This window comes from Agelaius phoeniceus, chromosome 11 (assembly GCF_051311805.1).
Source record: "Agelaius phoeniceus isolate bAgePho1 chromosome 11, bAgePho1.hap1, whole genome shotgun sequence".
In the NCBI taxonomy this organism is placed as follows: Eukaryota; Metazoa; Chordata; class Aves; order Passeriformes; family Icteridae; genus Agelaius; species Agelaius phoeniceus.
In genome coordinates, this window is record NC_135275.1 from 16,818,495 (window position 1) to 16,838,398 (window position 19,904).

General features: G+C 42.1%; 1 long non-coding RNA gene across 4 annotated transcripts; it reads right to left on the minus strand.

Annotated features, from left to right (window-relative positions):
* Positions 1–1,349: 1,349 nt before the first annotated feature.
* Positions 1,350–19,084, minus strand: LOC143695035 (uncharacterized). 4 transcript variants are annotated; one of them, XR_013183927.1, is made up of 4 exons: positions 19,005–19,084; positions 7,359–7,486; positions 4,732–4,850; positions 1,350–3,450 (listed from the first exon to the last, which is right to left on the minus strand). It is a non-coding gene; the product is annotated as an uncharacterized LOC143695035 (long non-coding RNA). The 4 variants fall into 4 exon arrangements; XR_013183926.1 differs by lacking the exon at positions 19,005–19,084 and adding an exon at positions 11,164–11,478; XR_013183925.1 differs by lacking the exon at positions 19,005–19,084 and adding an exon at positions 10,293–11,478.
* Between the last annotated feature and the right edge of the window lie 820 nt (positions 19,085–19,904).

The following is a 19,904-nucleotide window of genomic DNA, read 5'->3' on the forward strand; positions in this document are numbered from 1 at the left end:
AACTGGCCCATCCTTTTTCCTTCCTCAGAGAAAATACCAGTTTGATTTTCAGAGGTGGGGATTACATACCTCATGTCAAAGCCTTGTAAAAATCCTAATGCAGCATCTTCTGCCGCAGAGCAGGAAGAACAAGGAGCTTTTCAGCACACCTAGGAGAGCTCAAAAATATTCTTTAAAACTGTGAAGTCATCAGAAAGGGCTGAAATTTTAGAATGAATGAGATTCCACTTATACGAAGGAACTGCTGAGTTGAATCTTCTTTCTTCTGTGTCTCTTTAGCTCTAACTTCCACCTGGAAAATGCCCTGAAAATTTTGGGAACTATAAGGGTCAAGAAACAACCATTCAGTCACAGCTGGCCCAGGGCATTTCTGAAAAATAAGTCACTCTGGTCTCACTGTAGGGCAGTGGATTTTCCAGCAAAGTGGAACAATGGGCAGAGCAGGCTTTTTTCCGACTCTACATTTCCCCAGGGAATTCCTATAGATTTCTCAGCATCCACCCAAGCAATGTCATGGTGCAGCTGTACTGTGTTCTACCAGCCCAACTTGTGTCCCCACTGCCCTGCAGATTTGTACACTTTTGAGGGGAGGACAGCATTACACAGCTGCTTAGGCCACAGCGTGGGTTGGTTTGTTTGCATGCTAGCTTCCTATAAAATGAAGAAAAAATCCTGAAGAAAACACCAGCCTGGAGATAAAAAGTCCCAAAGTTTTAGAATTGTCAACTCCAAGAAATGTGGTGGGTGTAAAAACCACAAATCAAGCTTTACATCCATACACAGCATCTATGTTTGTTCTGAACAATGCTCAATGGTGAGAGTGGGGAGCCCTGTGAGCGCTGCCTCCCACTGCAGGCATGCCTCCCATTCCTGGGGACAGCAAGCTCCCCTTCCCACAGACACCCCCAAAAAGCCTCTGTCTGTTCTTCACAGCACTGGGCAGGATTTTGCTTCCTCTTTGCAAAGCTCTTTCCAGCAGGATGGAAGTGGGCTTTGCTCCAGGAGCTGGGGAACATCCCCAGCAGAGTGTGAGCAGGTACCAGAGCAGGGCACTGGGTACAGAATTGTCTTTTGCACTGCTGTAATTGCTGGGGAGCTGAGAAGCCACTGCCTCACTCCAGGTCCAGTTGAGGACTGGGTTTGGCTCATTAGTCTTAGCCCAGATCACACAGTGTTCACAAGGGGTGAAACAATAATTCATTCTTGTTAATCTACAATAAATCAGGAGAGGACAGAAAATGTTAGCTATGTAGCTAATATGTGCATATTGTCATTCATTAAAAACCATCACTGAAATGTGACTCAAAGGGAAATAAATTAGGGATTTTTTAACCAAACCTTCTCCAAAATTTGAATAACATGGATTTAATTTTTTTAAAATCTTTTGGCAAATGTACAAAATGAAATGAACATAAAATAATCCCAAATCTATTTATCATGAACATCCTCATCTTTGTGAGATCTCTATAGCAGCTGAAGGTATTACAGAGACATAATGCACAGAGTGCTTTAGGGTGAGAAAGTGCTTTTGAATAGGTTATAATTCATTTAAAACACACAAAATGAGTTTTAATGCATGCAGTCAAAGCATTAAAAACTCTTTTAAAAGAAAAGCTTTATAAATATTGGGCTATTCAATAGATGTAAGAGCTCACTTATTCAGTGAGTGGAAATAAAAATTACTATATAAAACTACTTTTAATGTGTCCTTTGCTACTTTGGAAGTTAATCTAAATGCTATTACATCTTGCAGAGATGAAAATTCTGTATTAGGACTTAAAATCAAGTCTTCAGTCCTTCCAGAAGATATTACACAACTCACTTGCACCATGATATTTGGGAAAACTGAATGCATGCCCACCTCCACGACTTCCTCAGAGAGGCTGCATGGCAAGTCCACATAAATCTTTCAACTGAGATTCAAGCACTGGGAAGGAGCTACTGAATTGCTGGCAATGTGAGCTAATATGAACTAATATGAACTTCATGCAAAATTTTGCTTTGTCCGGAATTGCCGCTTGGAGTGAACTTGTAGTAACAGGCTCGTCAGAGACCTGCCAGGGGAGTCTCTCTGGCAGGCTGTGAGCTGCAGCTGGAGCTGCCTTTCCTTCAGTTTGCTCTGAGTTTAGGACATGCTTGTGCAGCTCTGCTATAATCTTTTAGCTGGAGAGGAGGCAGAGAGGAGCCCAACTGACCCGAAGCAGGCGAATCTCAGGATAACCCCAGTGCAAAGTCAAGCCTTGGGTGAAACTGCAAAAGTGAAAAGTTTATTGAGGCTCAGACTGGGTCTAAGGCCATCTTGTCTGAGCTGAGGAAGCTGTGGAGCCAGGAGAGATGAAAGCATGCAGTTTGCTTGTTGTAATGACTGCTGAGGTGCCTGTAGCCAGGCAGGCATCCCCACCCCTAGATGAGCAGACCCACCACCCCTGTGGAGCCATACACAGGGAGCTCAGTTCCCACCAGAAACAAGCTCAGTCCATTCCTCCATCACTGCCTACTTGACCCCTGGCACAGCAGTGAGGAAAGTTTCACATGGAGAAATAACACCTTAGACCTTTAAAGAAACAAAGAAAATCCCAAGAGGACAAGCTTCATCAGCTGCACCACTGAGTCCAACAAAGCACATCACTGTCCTCGTGAACTTTGTCTCAGCAAAGACAATACTTGGGCTTGCCTTGTTTTCTGCTCTCCCAAGTAAAGGAACTGTTGTTGTTCCCTTAAGAAAGCACTTCCCCATTTGCAGTCAGGAAGATTTCCCTGATATTTTGCCAAGAGTTGTATAACAAATGGCTGATGAAACAAATAACAAGAACAGACCAGAGAGAAGAGAGGAAATATCTGAAAAGAGGAAAAGGACAAATGAGTCTTCAGAGAATATGAGCTATAGAGGATGGGCTGACTTTATGTCTGGTAGATTTTGCTTCATTTCCAGTAATTCATACTCTGTATGTTTCTAGAAACAGATAGATGAAGTATTTACAAAACCCACACCACTGGATCCAAGAGAAATTGTGAGAAAAAGAAAGGTTTTCTAAGTTTTGACAGTCAAAATGGATTTGCCACTAGGCCAACACACAGAATTTTCCCCTTCTAATTAGGGCTGAAATAAACAAATAGGATAATTTCTTCTGTCTGATTTCTCTGTCCAGTGGATTCACTCCACCACTGCTATCCCCACACTGGATGGTCCATGGAGCTCAGCCAGCACCTTTTGTCACAGTCCTTATTTTCTTTCAGGAGTTGAATAGTGGTTAGTGCATGGACAGAACCATCCAAACCTCCAAAGACAAGGCACCCAGCAGATACTCCAAAGGCATTTTGGTCAGGGGGATCTGAACACGGTGCCATCACTGCTCTCAGGCACTGGACAGGGACATGCACTGCTGGCACACACCACTCAGTCCAGCTTTGACACGGGGAGCACTTTGGAGGAGCTCAGAAGCAGAAAATCTAGGAGTAAGGGGAAAAAAACACAAATGAGAGACAAAAAGAAAATGAGAAAATGAAAAAAACCCTATGCTGTGTAGAATTTGCACATGAATAATATTAAAATAATGCTTATTTATAGGCACATTATGAATAAGCAAGCAGTGCTGGTTATTAACAGCATCATTCTAGGCTACTTTGCACATCTGTGTTTTCCATTAGCACCAAGCCTCTGGAGCACATGCTCTGTGTGTATCTGCCCTGTGACCGTGAACACCAAAACTGTTACACAGATATTGGGGAATAGTTCCCTAGATAAGCTGTGCATGTATTCACCAGTAAAACATGCAGCCACACCAGTGTGCACACAGAAAACACTCAATTTGTAAGAGCAAAACAGGGGCTCAAGGCAGGTCAGTACTACAGAGACCACGCTCTGAACTGGCAAGCAACAGCAATCCATCAGGACCTGTCACTGCCAAAAGACAGGGAAAGAACCTTCCAACATGAGCCACATCTTAATTTTTGTTGGGAGTGGTTTCACCAGCCTTCCTCAAGGCCCATGTCTGTGAATCCAGAATATAACTTGGACAAGAACATACTTATTCTATTTAATGCATTTAGGGAAATTCAGGTGTAACTAAGCCCCATAAGCTATCATTACCTCCTTCTGAAGAGGTAACCTCTTGCTACCTCACCTAGCAAGCTAAAAATTGTATGAGTAGCAGAGTTATATTCCTAATAAAGTTTTCATGTGTTTAATTTTTGCAATATTGGTTCAAAGGAAGCTCTCACACATACAAAGTTTCAGGTGACAAATGCCAGCTGATTACCAGCAGTTAGCTTCTAAAGCACAACCTGGTTGCAAAAACTAGAAATTTTACCATTCTTATAAGAAGATATTAAAGCTTATTAAACCAATTCACCATTGTCTCAGTAATTCTCTGTTTCTGCTCAGTGATATTTTTTCCTGGGATAACTGTATCCACAGCAATTTTATGGGCGGGGTTCACATCAAGGACATGTACTGCTAGCTGGAAAATTGCATTTGATCTCTGCTTTTCCTTATCTCTTTTCAGGCTTTCTTTTCTCTTAAGTTTAAAGACACTTTCATTAAAGAAATTATTTCCTTTCTTTGGGAGGCTGAATCAGAAGGCACTAAAATCAGTGAGAGCCTTTCCATTAATTTAGGAGAGCTTTACATTAGACTTTCAATTAGAAACAGTTACATGTAGAAGTATAAAGAAACCAAAGATAAAGGAGAGGGGAGCAGGAGGTGGAAATGTTTCATGAACATTTACAAACCTCTAAGGTTTCATTTGGCTTTATGTTAAATTTGGGTCAAAGGTTTGGGGCAGCTTTTGTTCTCCTCAGCCCCCGTTTGCTCTGATCTTCTGTTCCAGAGTGGGATCTTGACAGGTGCACTGTGAAAAGTGAAAAATCAGTTTGAAAAGCTGGGCTCAAGACCTGCTAGAGGCAGAATGATGAGACAACTGCTTTGCAGTTTGTTTCATGTCAGAGGGAACACAATTGGCTGAGATGAAGTAGTGCAGCACTGGGCTGGACGCTGCAGAGGTTTTAAGGAAATGTCACGAGAGGGACACATCAGAATTAACTCTCCTGCTTGGCCTCTCCTGCAATCACCTCAGTGCTGACAAACCCTTGAGTTTTGGGGCTGTGCCAGGCCCTGAGGCAGCAGCACTGACTGTGTCTGCCACTTGTAAAACTATTCACTTGAGGACAGCATTTTGTTGACCAGTGGCAAAACACCAAATCTCCCACAGGGAGATGGATCACTCATCCTCCAGAGGTCACAGGACACCAGGGTGGCAAAACCATTGTCCCCAGGAGTCTTTGCCTGCCATTCACAAGAGAGGAGTGAGGAACAAGAAGATTTTGGCACTTATGACACAGATGTACAAATAAGGCAACTCCATAAGGAGAGACAGCATCTTCAGGTTAATTTACTGTAGTTTTTATAATTTCTAGACTCTCTAGTAGGAGAATCAGAGCAGCTTCCTGGCATGTCTTCTAGCTAGCTTCAAAGGGAAGTAAAAGTTGAAAACAATTCCTAATTTTACTGAATTATGTTAATCAACTGGATACATTTAGAGGAGGGGGGCAAAGGGCAGCTGATATATGGGAAGAAAAGAAGTATGTTAGGAACAGAAGTGATAAAATCACTAGCCCTGGGGGACAGCAGGAAAAGCAGGCAGCTTTTAGCCCCAGAGCACTAAATGCTCTGCCACAACACAATTCCTTCTGCTTCATCCCCAGCTCCTGCTTCTGCCTGAGTCCCCTCCATCCCCAGCTCAGCCACATCAGCAAGAGGGTTTGCAAGGCCCCTCTGAGCCAGACCACCAAGACCTGGGTTAACACAAAAACCTCCTGCACTGCTTGGGTGCAGCATCACTGCATGGGGCTGGCACCACACGTGTTTTGGCTCAGTCATCCTATTTAGTTTAGGCATTTAACCACAGACTAAGTCTCTAGTTCCCTTAAAACCCTTCTCCAGCAAGCAGAGAGAGGTGAGTGCTCCCAGGGGCAATCCCTGCTGTTGGAGGGGTCATTCTCTCCCTTGTCAGGGAGCACAGGAGGAGCAGGGACCCAGGGCACCAGGACAGACCCTGGGCTGCCACCACTCCTTCCCTTCTTCTCACTGGTGCAGGGACCACAACGTGGCCACAGAAGAATAGGGACAAAAATAGGTTTGTGACCTACTTCTTGGCAGTAGGCAGCATTGAGAGTGGCTGCTGGAGCCAAGGGGGAATAGATCTTAACCACACAAATCACATGGATGTGTTGGTGAGCTGGGAATGACATTGCCTCTCCATGCTGGCTTTCCCAGCTTTCCTGTTGAAGCCTTTTCTCTCTGTTTTTTACCATTCTTGACACACAGACATGGACAATTTTTTCCCCCTTAATTTCTGTTGATATCACATTTTCTTCTGTGTTTATGTGAAACAATATTATTTTTCATGGTTTTGAAATCAGCTCAGGACACAGTTGTTGTCTCGCAACATTTTGGAAACTGCATTTAGGAAACATTTTCAGCCATGAATATTTGAAGATTATTACACTTAAATCAGTTCCAAATATGAGATTCTTTTTCTTCTTGAGGGAATTGTGCTGTAACACTTAAATCCTTTATATTAATTTTTTCCCTTTCTGATTTAAATTCAGACATACTGTGGATTTATATTATTACTTTTCATCAATAGCAAGTGCTTTCCATGCTAGCAGGCTCTCAGTGGTGTCTGCACTGAGAACAGAAAATACCTATTCCCTGGAGGAGTTTTCTCTCGATAATTTTTTCATTTCCAGTCTATGTTTTTAATTATCAGTATTCTCTAGAGTTTCATCTTCCACAGAAACCTCCAATATTTTTAGGACATCTTTTCAGACACCCTAATTGTTTCCTTGTGGAGACTGAACTGCATCCATGGGATGATCAGCCTTAAATACCTGACACCTTTTACCCTTGTTTTCTCCCATGGGCTGGTTTATATCAGGTTGGCTGAAGACCTGCTCTAACAGAGGGACTGGATGCTGTATGCTGCACACATCCAAGCAATCCCATTGTAATCAATTAGTAAGATGAAACAATTTCAAAGAAAACATTTCATTTTTCCCATGTAAATAACATTTTCATTACTCATTTCAACTGGCTAAACAGCAAAACCAAAGTTTTTTTCTTAATAAAAAGAGAATGGTCTTAAAGCAAACACCATGAAGAGAAAAAGTTGCTGGAAATTTCCTTTGTGGGAAGGGATGCAACAGAACTGGAGTTTTATCCTTGGGTCACCAATACTTAGGGTCAACCAGGGGACTATCTTTGAAAAAATTAAAACTCTCCTGAGAAAAATAACACATTATTCCTTCTGACTGACTCCAAAGAAGAAAAAACTGTAATTTTACCCACCATATCTCACCTGATCCCTGTTCATGCCTGGGAAGGTGCATTTCTTTCAGAGTGAGCCCGTTGCTGTCACATCCTCCCATCAGCTGAACCCTGGGAGGTTTCTCTCTGTTGTGCTGCCAGGATCCTCCTCAGCCCCTTCTGGAGACACACAGGTCTCAGTACACTCAGCAAGATTATTTCAGTTCCATTTGCACAGAGCACTCCTTTTCCATTGCAGGAAATCAGGGAATGGAAACTCAGCCTTTCCTTTGGCTGAGGATCACAATTCTTGGGCATCCTGTAGACATGACTGTTTAGGGTACACTCAAAAGATCCCAGTGCATCCTCAAAACAGTTCCTGAGCTTGCTTAGCTTTAAAAACCATAATGTTGTCACTGCTGCTGATGCCATTTGGGCTCAGATTTATGAAAAGAAACCCTATTTTTGATTAAATAAGCACACACCTGTACATATACTCACACTTCAGAGGTTTGGGAGAATTAGATGTAAATGGCTGTTGATGGAACTCAAACACTGTGTGCTGGTGCTGGAATTCAGAGCCAGCTTTTTGGGATTAGGTGTCCCTGACTAACCTCAGCTGTTAGAAATTATTGTGGAGCTCGGCCCTGGCAGGTGAGGGGTCACTGGGAGGAGGAGAACAAAAGCTTTTCTTCTCTCATCTGCCCCTGCCTCCTCTCTCTGCAGTATTGGGCAAATGTGGTTTTAATTCAGAAATACAAATGTCATCTTTAAAGTCACTCTGAGAAGGAAGGGTGGGGGAAAGGGAGAGCAAAAAAAACCCCCAAAAACTGAAACCAACAAAAAAAATCCCCAACCAAACAATTGGAATGCAATTTGTCAAGATTTTTTTAACTGTGAAATTGAACTGGAAAGTCTTAACAGCCAACTGATGAGCCAGTGGGGGAGGAAGAGAGACTGGGAGTGCTGGAGTTAGTCTGCAGTGCTCTTTAAATGCAATGAACTTTCTTGCTGTTCCAAACAGCATCTAATTTTTTGCTTTCTTCAAGGCCAGCCCTTTTCTGATGTAAATAATCCTGTGATCCCATGTCACCAGGAGCCTAGGGAAAACAGCTCCACCTTATATGCTGTTCTTGGAGCGCTTGGAGCGAGGCAAAACTGCCACCAAAAGCTGTTTGGGAGCATTAAGTAGCAAGGAAACATTTTTTCCCCCACCTTGTGCTTTTGGAAGTCTCCAGGCTGGGAGGTATTTTTGTTTCAGGTTGTGACAGCAATGGCTGCACACGTGCTGCAGCTCTGACAGCAGATGTGAATAATGGAAAAGGGTTCTGAGCACGAGAAGTCACTCTGAGTGCTGGCTGTACTTTGCTGATGTGTGTGACATTGACATAATGCACCCCAGGGCTCTCTGGATCAGACAGTTGGCCTGTTCCACGTGCTGGTTTTATGAAGAGCAATCAAGCTGTAACCATGTAGGCAGTGGGAACACATGTAGGCAGTGTGTGTGTGGTGAGTGGTTCCCATGTTGACCATGGGTGGGAAGCACAGAGCTGAGGTCAGGGCAGCAGAAACAAGGCTTTGCCATCAGAGGAGAGGACTCCTGCTCCCTGGCAGGGCTCATGGTGGGGGCTCTGGATGATGGTGGTTCTACATCCTCATGTTTTCTGATTGTATTACACACACAGCACCTGGAAGCAGCTTTTGGGATGCACAGAAGCTCAACCAGGTACATCTCACAGGAGCTGACACGTGAGCTGGAAGTGTTCCTCACCAGTGTAAGAAATTAAAGCCTTCATTTCCAAGCACAGAGGCTGGAGAGCAGGGTCACAGCTCAGCACACAGTCAGTCCAAGCCCCTCTTCCTCAGTCTGTGAGGCAGTGGCCCATCAATCAGATACACATTGCACAGAGCTGCATTAGGGAATCAGCAGCACTGAGAATCCTGTTTCCCCCTCCCACATCTCCATCCTTCAGAAGGTAAAGTCTCTTTCTACAGGGACTGAAAGCAGGATTAATCCCTCTCTGATTTCCTCCTCTAACTCCTTCTCCCTGACACCCCATTCCAGCTTTCATCCTATCTGGGCTATTTAGTCTAGAGCAGAGAAGACAGAGAGGAGACATGATAACAGTCTTCAATTATATAAATGGCTTATGCAAAGAGGAAGGCAATAAATTGTTATCCACATCCTCAGGGAAAGCACAAAAAAAGTAATGGGTTTAAATGCAGCCAGGGAGACCTGAGTTCAGAACTAGAATAACTTCCCTGCTGCAAGGGTCACTGGGCACTGGAGGGGATTGTCTGGGCAGGCTGGGGGATCTCCACGGCTGACGGGGTTAAAAAAACACTTCAGACAAATGGGTCAGGAGTGGTTTGTGTGGGGGTGGATGAGTGACCTGCTCAGGTCCTTTCTAGCCCTGTTTTCTTCTATACCATGTGGTAACTATTCCAGCCTCACTCCTTGCAGACAACCACGACAAAACTCCACTCCTGTGTTTTTGGTACAAGCTGGCAATCTTGTGGCAGCAACACAATTGAGTCAAGGATCTGATGAAGTCAGAAGACAGGATGATCCCTCAGTACACAACAGGCATAACTGTAAGGTCCTGCAGCACTCAATTATTCTGTCTATCCTAAATAATTTAATTTTCTCTTAAACAGCCAGCAAGAGAAACTCAAGCTCCTAAGAGCTCTGCAGAGGACAAGGCTCACACTCACAAACACACACTGATTCCAAAGCAGTGGCACCTCAGCAGCCTCCCCACAAGACAAAGAAAGTTACTTTGCTCTGTGCAAGATTACCAGATACATTGGGTGTGCTCGTGTTGGCAGCTGGTACAGCCTCATCCTGCACAGCCCCTGCAAAAAGGAGCATCCCTAGAGATGCTCTGCTCTGAAATGCACTTCTCACCAAATTGCACTGAAAATGGGATGGATCCTATGTTTACATAAGCATACCCTTAAGTGCATTGCTGGACTGGGGCCTTACCCAGCTATATTCCAGGCTCCTGGAGGTCAGTAGGGATTGATTAGCTTCTCTGCATGACCTGGGCACTGAAAGCCTACATGTGTCAGAATGAGGATATTTCCCAGCATATAATTTTTCTCACTGAGTTGTAGATATCCTAAGCAGAAAAGGTGGCCAATAACAACAAAGTCAGAAGGCAGTCTCTCCTTCTAAAAGAGAGGTGTGAGTGAACCCTAACAGATGTAATTTGTATCATTACTGCTGATGAAGCTAGCAAGGAGACATGATCAATAGCTACTTGAGAAGATACAGCTGCAGATATCCAAATGGACATGAACAAGGAAGAGAGGTGTAAAAGGCAAGAGCTGAATATTTAAACCAGATGAAAGTTGTAAGGTAGGTTATTGACCTTGAAAGAACCAGATAAGTAAAAAAAGTAGAGAAGGGCAACAATGATTTATGTACTTGCCCTGCACAAATATTAGAATGGCTTATTCAGTAGTGTAGTAAATTATGAACGAAGTAGAGCTCTATTAGATTAATGACAGAGGAGCTTATACAGAAAGGCTGGCATCTTTGGAAAGTGGGTAAGAGAAATTATTTTCATTTTAACTCCTTTGTTTCCAGGCTTGAACACTCATTTTTCTGCCACGCAGTTACCTGTCTTACAGTTTGTAATTATATATCTGTTTCCACATCATTTGTGGCAACATTAGAACTCAATGTATGGAAAGCAACAGGACACCAGGAAGGGGCACCCATGGAGACAGAGAAGGTAAGTGCTAAAAGCTTTATCAAAGATGATAAAAGCTAAAAGCAGCTCAACAAGGATCTGTTTCTAACCCTGTGGAAAGAGGTGGGAGTTTTGGAATTGACCAAGAGGCTCTCAGACCTTTATCATGATTACTGTGGTGATGTCCAGAATCCCCAGTCCTGCATCATTCATGCTTATGTCCCTAAAAAAAGACAAAAGATGACAACTGCCTCCCACAGGCTTTAAATCAAGCAAAGTAGGGTGGAGTTTGGTACAGCAACAAGGGGCCACAGCATGAACTGATTCCCATGTGGTTGCAAAAAAAGTTGGGCCAGGACCTCCACATTCCATTTCCCATCCAAATGCCTAATCTAGATTAAAGGAAAGAACTTTTCTGTCTGCAAGAATAAACTTTTTAAACTAGCTTAAAGGATTCTGTTTAGGAAAAAAGCTTCAACACCCCCCCCAAAAAACCAAACACACAAAAAAACCCCCAAACCCTTCCCCCCAAAATAAACCAAAACAAAAACCTCACAACAACAACAATAAAAAAAAGAAGAAAAAAAATCCACCCTAAACAGTTTTTAATGTATGTAGTTTGGTTTGCAAAATATGTGTGTTAATCCTAACCTGTTTATACCAGTGGAAGGGACAAACCAGTCATCACAGTACTCACAGCTGAACATGGAAATGTATCTGTAATCATATCAAGTCCCAGCAGTGACTCTAACAACATCTTGGACCATTGCCATCCACAAAAGAACTAATTCCACAGAGCAAATGTTCAGGGCACAGTTTGCACCAGTTAATCAGGGCATGGTCAGCTGCATTACTGGGGCACAGCTGCCTGCTGGTCACTAAGGTCTGTCTGAGACTGCCTTTGGCTGCAGAAGGGGTGGGTGCTGTGCTCTGCTCCATCCCTGAGACTGCACTTGATGAGATCTGTGCCCGAATTCTTACTCCATCCTCAGGGTCAGGCCTAAGGGGCTGGCACTGTGCTGCTCATTATTCACTGCTTGCCATGTACAGGTGACCTGAAAACCTGACCCACAGCCCAGTGAGCCCCCTTTGGATTTCTCTGTACTCCAAATCGAGCCTCAAGAGAACAATTAGAATGAATGAGCTCAAATAAAAATGAATTTTTGGGAGTGTATTTATGATCAGTTTTGCGTGCAGCCCTTTTCTCCCTGCAAAACCCCTGGCTCAGGTGTAATGCAGCTAAAGAAAGTTCTGGGCAGGAGAGGATTGCATGTTAATAGATATACACAAAAGAGCTGCTTACAGGGGAAAAAACAAAGATGGCTGAGAAATAAAAAATATTCAACAGCATCACCACCCACAGAGAATGAATTTCATAGGAAGGATAGTGCAGATATAGCTACTATGGAAACATGAATCTTCAACTCCTTTACATTATTATATTTTCCCTTCATTGTAAGGTTTGTTGGAAAAGTAGAATATGCTAATAAACCTCTCTGATTTGTCTCCCTTCAAGTTTTGTGTGAGCAAAGTAACACATTCCATTTGAACTTCATAATTCATATGTAACTATTTTTAGTTATGTTCTCTTCAACCCTCAATGGGCAGCTAATGAATTTAAGAAAATATATAGCCTCCTTGAATTGCCTACTGTAGTTTCTCACCAGCATTAGCTTGAACTTAGTTGGCAGCTACACTCTAAAAAATCATCATTAAAACTTATCTCAATGCAGGTGTAATCTGGACAAAGAGATTTCCCCCATGATCTCCTGCTTCTGTGTTGCTCAACATCTCATCCTGTGCCATTCAAGGCTGCAGTATCTGAAGGCTGGGGTATTTGAGTTCCTCCACCTGCAAGAACCAAGGCATAAATATGGATTTATTGGCCCACAACAGCTGCCATCCTGTGATGAGATAATTAGGCACAGGCAGGGAGGGAATTCCCACGGGACTTGGGGTGAGCAGTTTGAATTAGGCTGGAAAGGTGAAGGCTGGGATGGGGTCTGCTGCTCCTGCACACCAGTGGCACTGGGCACAAACACTCATTTGCCCTGAGAAAATGCCAGAAGGAGGCACAAGGAAAAGGAGAACTGCTCCCTTCACTCTTGTCCTGCCTCCATTGCACACCTTCACCAGCAGTGGGAAGCAGTGGCTGCCCAGCTTCACCCTCACACCTGCAAACCTTTCCATGGCCTCATTTCCTCCCTCCTCCACATCCTCCCACAGAAATGGGTTTATTTGTAAAACAGAAAGACTGACTTCTTTTGGTGAAGTATTTTAAGATGGTCTGTGTCTGTGTATGAAAACGGGGACTTATTTTCCTAAATAATCTACATTTTCTAAAGGTTACAGGAAACTATTTTTAAAGGAAATTCATAAGTATTTTTGAAATTTTTTTGCACTTACAGCCTCTTCCTCACAGGAAAGTCTCATCCACATTTCTTCATGAGACATGCAACATGTGCAGTCCTTTTCTGTTTCAAATAAGAAAAAGATCTAAACCCCATAGATATTAATAGAAAATAAAGCTTTTTTGTCCTGATGCTGCAAAAAGCTTTCACAACACTGAAATGTGGAGTTAAAACACACTAATGTGGAAAAAAAGTCACTTGAATCCATCACAGTGAAATACTCTAGTCAATACCACCTTAACACAACACATTAAAAACACCAAAGTACCACCTGCTTGTGAAAGGCTTGATTCTTATGAAATTGTTCCTTGAGAAAATGGTCCCATAGTACTTTTTAACTCTACTTAATCAGCACAAAACTAATCAAAGAAGATTACTCTCATTTCCTTTTCTAAATGAAAAATGTCCACTTCATGAGGGAAAGGTCAGCTGTTAGGCAGAGTGCTGGTGCACTTTAGAGAACCTAAAATCTGCACCTGGACTTCCTCACATCCTGAATATTTCCCTCTTTCAGTTTGGCTGAGAATTGCTGTTTAAAAGTACTTTTTTCTTCTTGGTCCCTTCATTATTCTGACAGTTGTGTCTTTCCTAGAATTTACTCTTCCTGTAACATTTTCTGGATAGAATACAATAAATTCTGTTTTATGTCCTAATTCCAGCTAGACAGCTATAGAAGTGTTAAATAGCTACTGTGACATGTCTAATAAATAGCCATCTAACCACATTATAAGTAATCTCAAATTCAGCCCAATAAATATTGCAATAAATTTGTGTTTGACAGTAATCTGTATGAATATCAGTAATAAGATAGACCAGAAAGGCTAACCCTACTAAAGAGCTTTGATTTTGGAAAAGGGCCATGTACAATATTTTATTCTTCTCAGAGAGAAAAAAAAACCCCTCAAAAACCCTCCAAAAATGTTTAGCAAATAATATAGTTTTGGGAAAGGAAGGATTTTTCAACAGCCTGCAATTTATTTAGATGACAAAAAATGAGATATATGAAGTAGGGCATGTTTCGCTGAACATCAATGGCAGTTGCACAACATTTGCATGCATTAAAAAGCAGTAACTTTCCAGTTATTAATTAACTCCTATTGCCAATACCATTACCAGCAGCTGGAAACATCTACTGAACAAGACACACAAGTCTTTTTCTTCCAGGCTGCAGTGCTGTTCTGACTGCCAAAAGTTTTGAAAGATATTCCAAGTATTTGGCAGACTATTCAGTAGCCTCATCAATATCCCCTTCATCAGCATTTCTTCACCTACCACCCACATTTTGCCATCCTCTGGATGACAGAAGCCTGGAGCATCTCAGCTGGGAGAGGCTGGCCCTGGCAGGAAGGGAGGGCTGTCCCCACCTCCCATGCCTGATGTGGGCACCACCAAGCCCTACCCAGAGCATGGACACCCTGTTCCACCAGGCCAGGGTTAGGCTCCTCATCTCTGCTCTACCTCCTGAAAGAAACTTCTGCATTTCCACTGCTCAGACTTGGACATCTTGAAGGTTCCTTCCTGGCTTTGCTTTCTCATTAACCAAAAAACCATTCACTGGTGTGAGCAGTGATGACAATACCTGCCACAGTTCTGTGTTTATTCCGGTCTATTTAGTTTAGGTTGTTTAGGTTTTGTTTCTATTTATAAACTTAGGAAAAAAAAATCCATTCAGAGCAAGCTTTTAATACCACTGTTCATTCTTCACTCCCTATTTATATCCTTCTGGAGCTCTGTGATCAGAAGATACTACTGCCAGCTTCCCCTGGTGTAAGTTTGCTCACAGAAAAAAAGGCAAGTTACACAATAGCTCTACCATTACACAAAGGATGTGCATCAACATCTGCATAAGCTAATATTTTCCACAGGGTCAGACTAATGGGTCATATACTCTGCAATTGTTTCTAATGGCTCACTTTTGGTAAGGACTGTGTAAGCACACAAATTATGAGAAAAAGGGAATATTTCTTCACATTCAACTTCAGTTATTAGTGGTTGCACCCCAGGGAAGTGGGCACAGCCCCAGGCCTGGCAGAGTTTAAGAAGTGTTTGGACAATTCTGTCAGGCACTCTGAGAGCACTCTGGGGTGTCTCTTAGGGTGTCCTGTGCAGGGCTAAGAGCTGGACTCAATGATCCTTGTGCATTCCTTCCAAATCAGCATATTCTGTGATGTGCATTGACGGTATGAAAAGTTGCCCATGGAAACCTAAATTTTGGGAAAAGCACTGCAGATGTGAAAACAGCAATGTTCTGGGAGTCTGTGAGCCATGTCAGAAACACATAATACATGCCTACACCCACAGTGTGGTTAGTTTGTCTTCTGCTCCTTGGGACACCACCACACAGAAAGCTTGGAGCTCCTGCATCAGCTGCATTGATTGCAAGAATTTCCCAGGAGCAAGAGACACCAAACTTGTTTGCTCTCATAGGTTATCACTCTTTCCATTCCATCCACAGCTGTCCTTAGCTTCCCTCACTCTTTCTCCACACAACACTCCACAGGGTTCTGCATCTCCCAGCTCCATAGATGTCTCAGCATGGAAGGAACAGTCCTGGACCTCCTCAGATTCTGTATGGTGCCATCAAAATCCACTCCATCTTCTCTGTTATGACTGCTTTTCTGCCTGAGGAGAAACACTGGAAATGCAGAGGTGCTGGGTGGATTTCTGCAGATGGAATCTAAGCTCTTAATTTTATAAATAAATAAATAAATACAGCACAGACCTTAGTGACACAGTCTCTTGTTCTATTTGTGAGATATCTCAAAGAGGGACAGAAAGGCTCTCAGCAGAGCACAGGATGGGCACACTGAAGCAGAAAATTGTGTGGGTACAGAAAGCTTATTTTCCCCTCAACTGCTTTAAATCACAGTCTCATTACAGGTGGAGGGTAAATGGAGGGAAGTATGAACCTCAATTAACAGGTCAGGGGCTGGGACATATCTAATTATAAACCCATTTAGCCCTAGCCTAAACATCCTAATCTTAGCCCAAAATACACAAGTGTGCCTGGAGCGACACAAAGCAGTGATAGCCCATGTGGGGACTCCCAGCCTCAAAGAGCCCACGTTGTTCTTTCAGCTATCACAGTTTATTTTTTGGACATTGAGACTCCAGAGGCTGTGGAGCAGCAAGGCACCATGAAGAATACATTCATTTGTGACTTCAAGGATGAGGGGAACCTTTTCAACGATACCATTGTCTGTCTGTCTCCACAAGATGTACTGCAAAGGTTAATTTGTTTTGAAATCCCCATTTTTAATTTGCATTGCTGATCAACCTAGCAATTATAAATGTTAATCTATTCTTCAGTGGCCTTAAATTCAGCGACCGAGACTGTTGAACTAAATAAAAATTCCATCCCTTGCTGTGATTTATTAAAACTTGGGTGATATGGAGAACCCACTGAGCCAGAGCACTGATATGAGCATGTTTTCAAAGCACATCCTCAATTAATTTTAAAGCAGGAGGGACCAATTTATATCACTTTGATTTAAATCTGTTTTGTTAATTGTGATTTAAATCACAGTTTAAATAATTCAATTTGCATTGCAGTTGTGCTTTCCAGCAGATATTCATGACAAAGGGTTACTCTCAGAGACTGACACCTAATAAAAATGCTTGATTGCAAAGAAAGGTAGCTCTGAGCTGGTATTTAGTATTTGTTTTTGTTAACTCTTAGTTAACAAAAACAAATAGCACACTAATAACACACGTCACTATATATCTAAGTGTTTATTTTGGGGTTTGATTTTTATGTTTGATTTATGAGAAAAACAGGACATGGAGGTTTTAGTCACCTGATTCACTTTTTAATGTGTGCTTTGTGTCACGCTGCTTCTGAACAAAAATATCCAGAAGAACCTAATTGTTTAAGTGGAACTACATTGTGTCCTGAATATTTTAGGAAATATTATCAAAATATTCCTTGCATTTCAAGGCAGCTGAGGTACTGAACAGTGCAAATATCAACAGCAATAAATCAGCTGAGCTATTTTTTCCTTGCTTCCCTATTCTTCAAGATTAGAACTGGTTGATCTCAGATCTTCCCTCCCCCCCAGCCCACCTTTTACTCATAAAATGGGAAAGGATAAGCAAATTTTCCTGTTCTTTCAACTACCAGTTGTTTTCCCAACTTGGAATATTCTAGTCATTAAGTGATGTAAAGCAGATAAAATAAAAAGAAGAAAATGTTCTTTTTGCACCTGCAAAAAAAGGGCTGCAGCTGTCAAAAGCTACTTTATTACTCAAGAAATTCCAATTCCAGGTGTCTAGTTAGCAATTTCTCCCCTTTAGTGATATGACATTCTTCAGAATTCTGGCAATGAATATATACTTGGTTGTTATTTTTATGAAAGAGGTTATTAATAAGAAAATAAAATTTTATTTTGGGCATTCATAACAAATTTAGGATGTCATTGCTTCAGAATGCATGACTTCAAGTTTTATTTTCAGAAGACAAAAATATTAATTTAAAAATTCAAAGATGAATGAATGTGTGTTGTAAAAACACACACTGATTTCTTGGCACTAAGGAACCACAGACAAAAGACAAGAATGTGAATGGACTAATTGCCATCTATTTCTAAAGGAAACACAATAAAAACACTGTAGATTTTTATTTGCTAGAGGATTTTTCTCCTGCTCTCAACTGACAAAGTATGATTTTTACCACTTGCACCTGGACAGGGATCCTTCCCTACAGGGAAATCTCTGGGCAATGAACTCTCCCTACACCATAATTCTCACACAACATGAGACAAAAGGCACAGCTCTAATATCAAAGTGTTGTTTCTTAATCCAAACGCTTATTCTTGATTCTATCTAAACCTCTAACTGATTAGAAATTAGTTAATTAAGTTAGCTAACCATGTTAGTTAACTATATGGCTGCTGGGTGAGAGGGCTCTCCCACTCAAGTACTTGATGCAAATGTGCAGCACAGTTTCTTAGGGCAATGACTTGTTTCAGTGGACTCAATCTAAAGGTTGGACACTATTATTTTGGAAGTCTTTTCCAACCTTAATGATTCTATGAATCCCATCCCCAGCAGGGCAGGGCAGGGCACCAACACTGACTGCTCAGGCAGGCTGGCAGGAGGGCAGGGCTGGGTTCCATCTCTGGGCAGCAGCACCACAGCACTCACAATGCCCTTTGGAGCTGGGTAAGAATTTTCCTCTGGGCTGTTCTTGCTGTTTGGCACGAGGAAATTGTGTTCTCTGGGCCCAAAATCTGTGGGGTAACAGAGATCACATAAGAGACATCCAGACTGCAGTCTGCAATGGGGGTTTACATTAAGTCCTTCATACTTTAGTCAGCCCCCAGAACATGCAGCCTTATCTTAATTTTCAATCAGTTTCCTGAAATAAGAGACATTTGTTTTAATTTCTGCATGAGGTGCTGAAGATGCCACCTGGTACTTAGTTACTGGTGTTAACCAATAACCAGGAAGAATTCTGTGTTGGTGCTTAGGCCCTAGGAATTTGAAACTAAAACAAGCAAGCAAATTAGCTTTTCACCAGTTCTGGGTGTGCAGTGCAGGAATAAGCTCACCCAAAAGGTGTGGGAGTTCTGGGAATAGGCAGGCACTCACCTGGGAGGGAGCAGGACAAACACCCAGCTAAGTTTTCCACAAAGCCTTGCAGAAGTACTTCCCAATCAAATGAAAACCTGAGTGAAAAAAAAAAAATTGAAATAAAAATTTGATAAGTAAACAAAAATTTTGCAAAAAGGGTAAAAGCGTTTCTGTTGAATAAGATTTTTTGCTTACTCTAAACTTCAGAGCAGGCACAAACTAAAAAGAGGTGCCAAAAGCAGTAACTGAGGAGCTGTCACTGTGCTGCAGTTAAGGACATACACCCACAAGTTCCCCTTAGCAACACCCAGTTTTCTGGTGAAAACCACCACAGTTCACAATTCCTTTGTGCAAGTACCTAGAACTGACAACTCAAATGTGCAGAACAGAAAAAAGGGATCAGTAAATACATCAGTCCTGTATTTGGGGAGCTGCTCTGTGCATTCAAGACCAATTAAATACTTTAAAACCTCAGCGAGTAACTGCAAGAATTATGTCCACTAAGCCCATCAAGTCTGCAGAACTTGCACAGGACAATCACAGAGGAATTTTGCAAGGGAAGGCTCAACACACAGATGTAATTTTTATGCTTTGAAACACACAGGAAATTCCAGCAATCATTGAATGAAGTCTGAGGGTCTTGTTGAAAGATGTGCATTAAGTAAATATAAACCATGAAGTAAATACATGGAAAAAGTAGTGCCTTGGAAGAAACAAACAAGTGATATATGGCATCAGACTAAACAAAGTGGTGCAAGGCCAAGATAGAACAGCTATCTCTGAAATTACTAGGAAATAATCATAAAGAAACATTTGAAATAATAAATAATAGAAGAAATAGTTCTTTCCCCCTACCACTCATGTCTGAAGCAGTGCAGAGTGCCCTAGAGCTGGACATATAATTTTCCTTTAATCCCT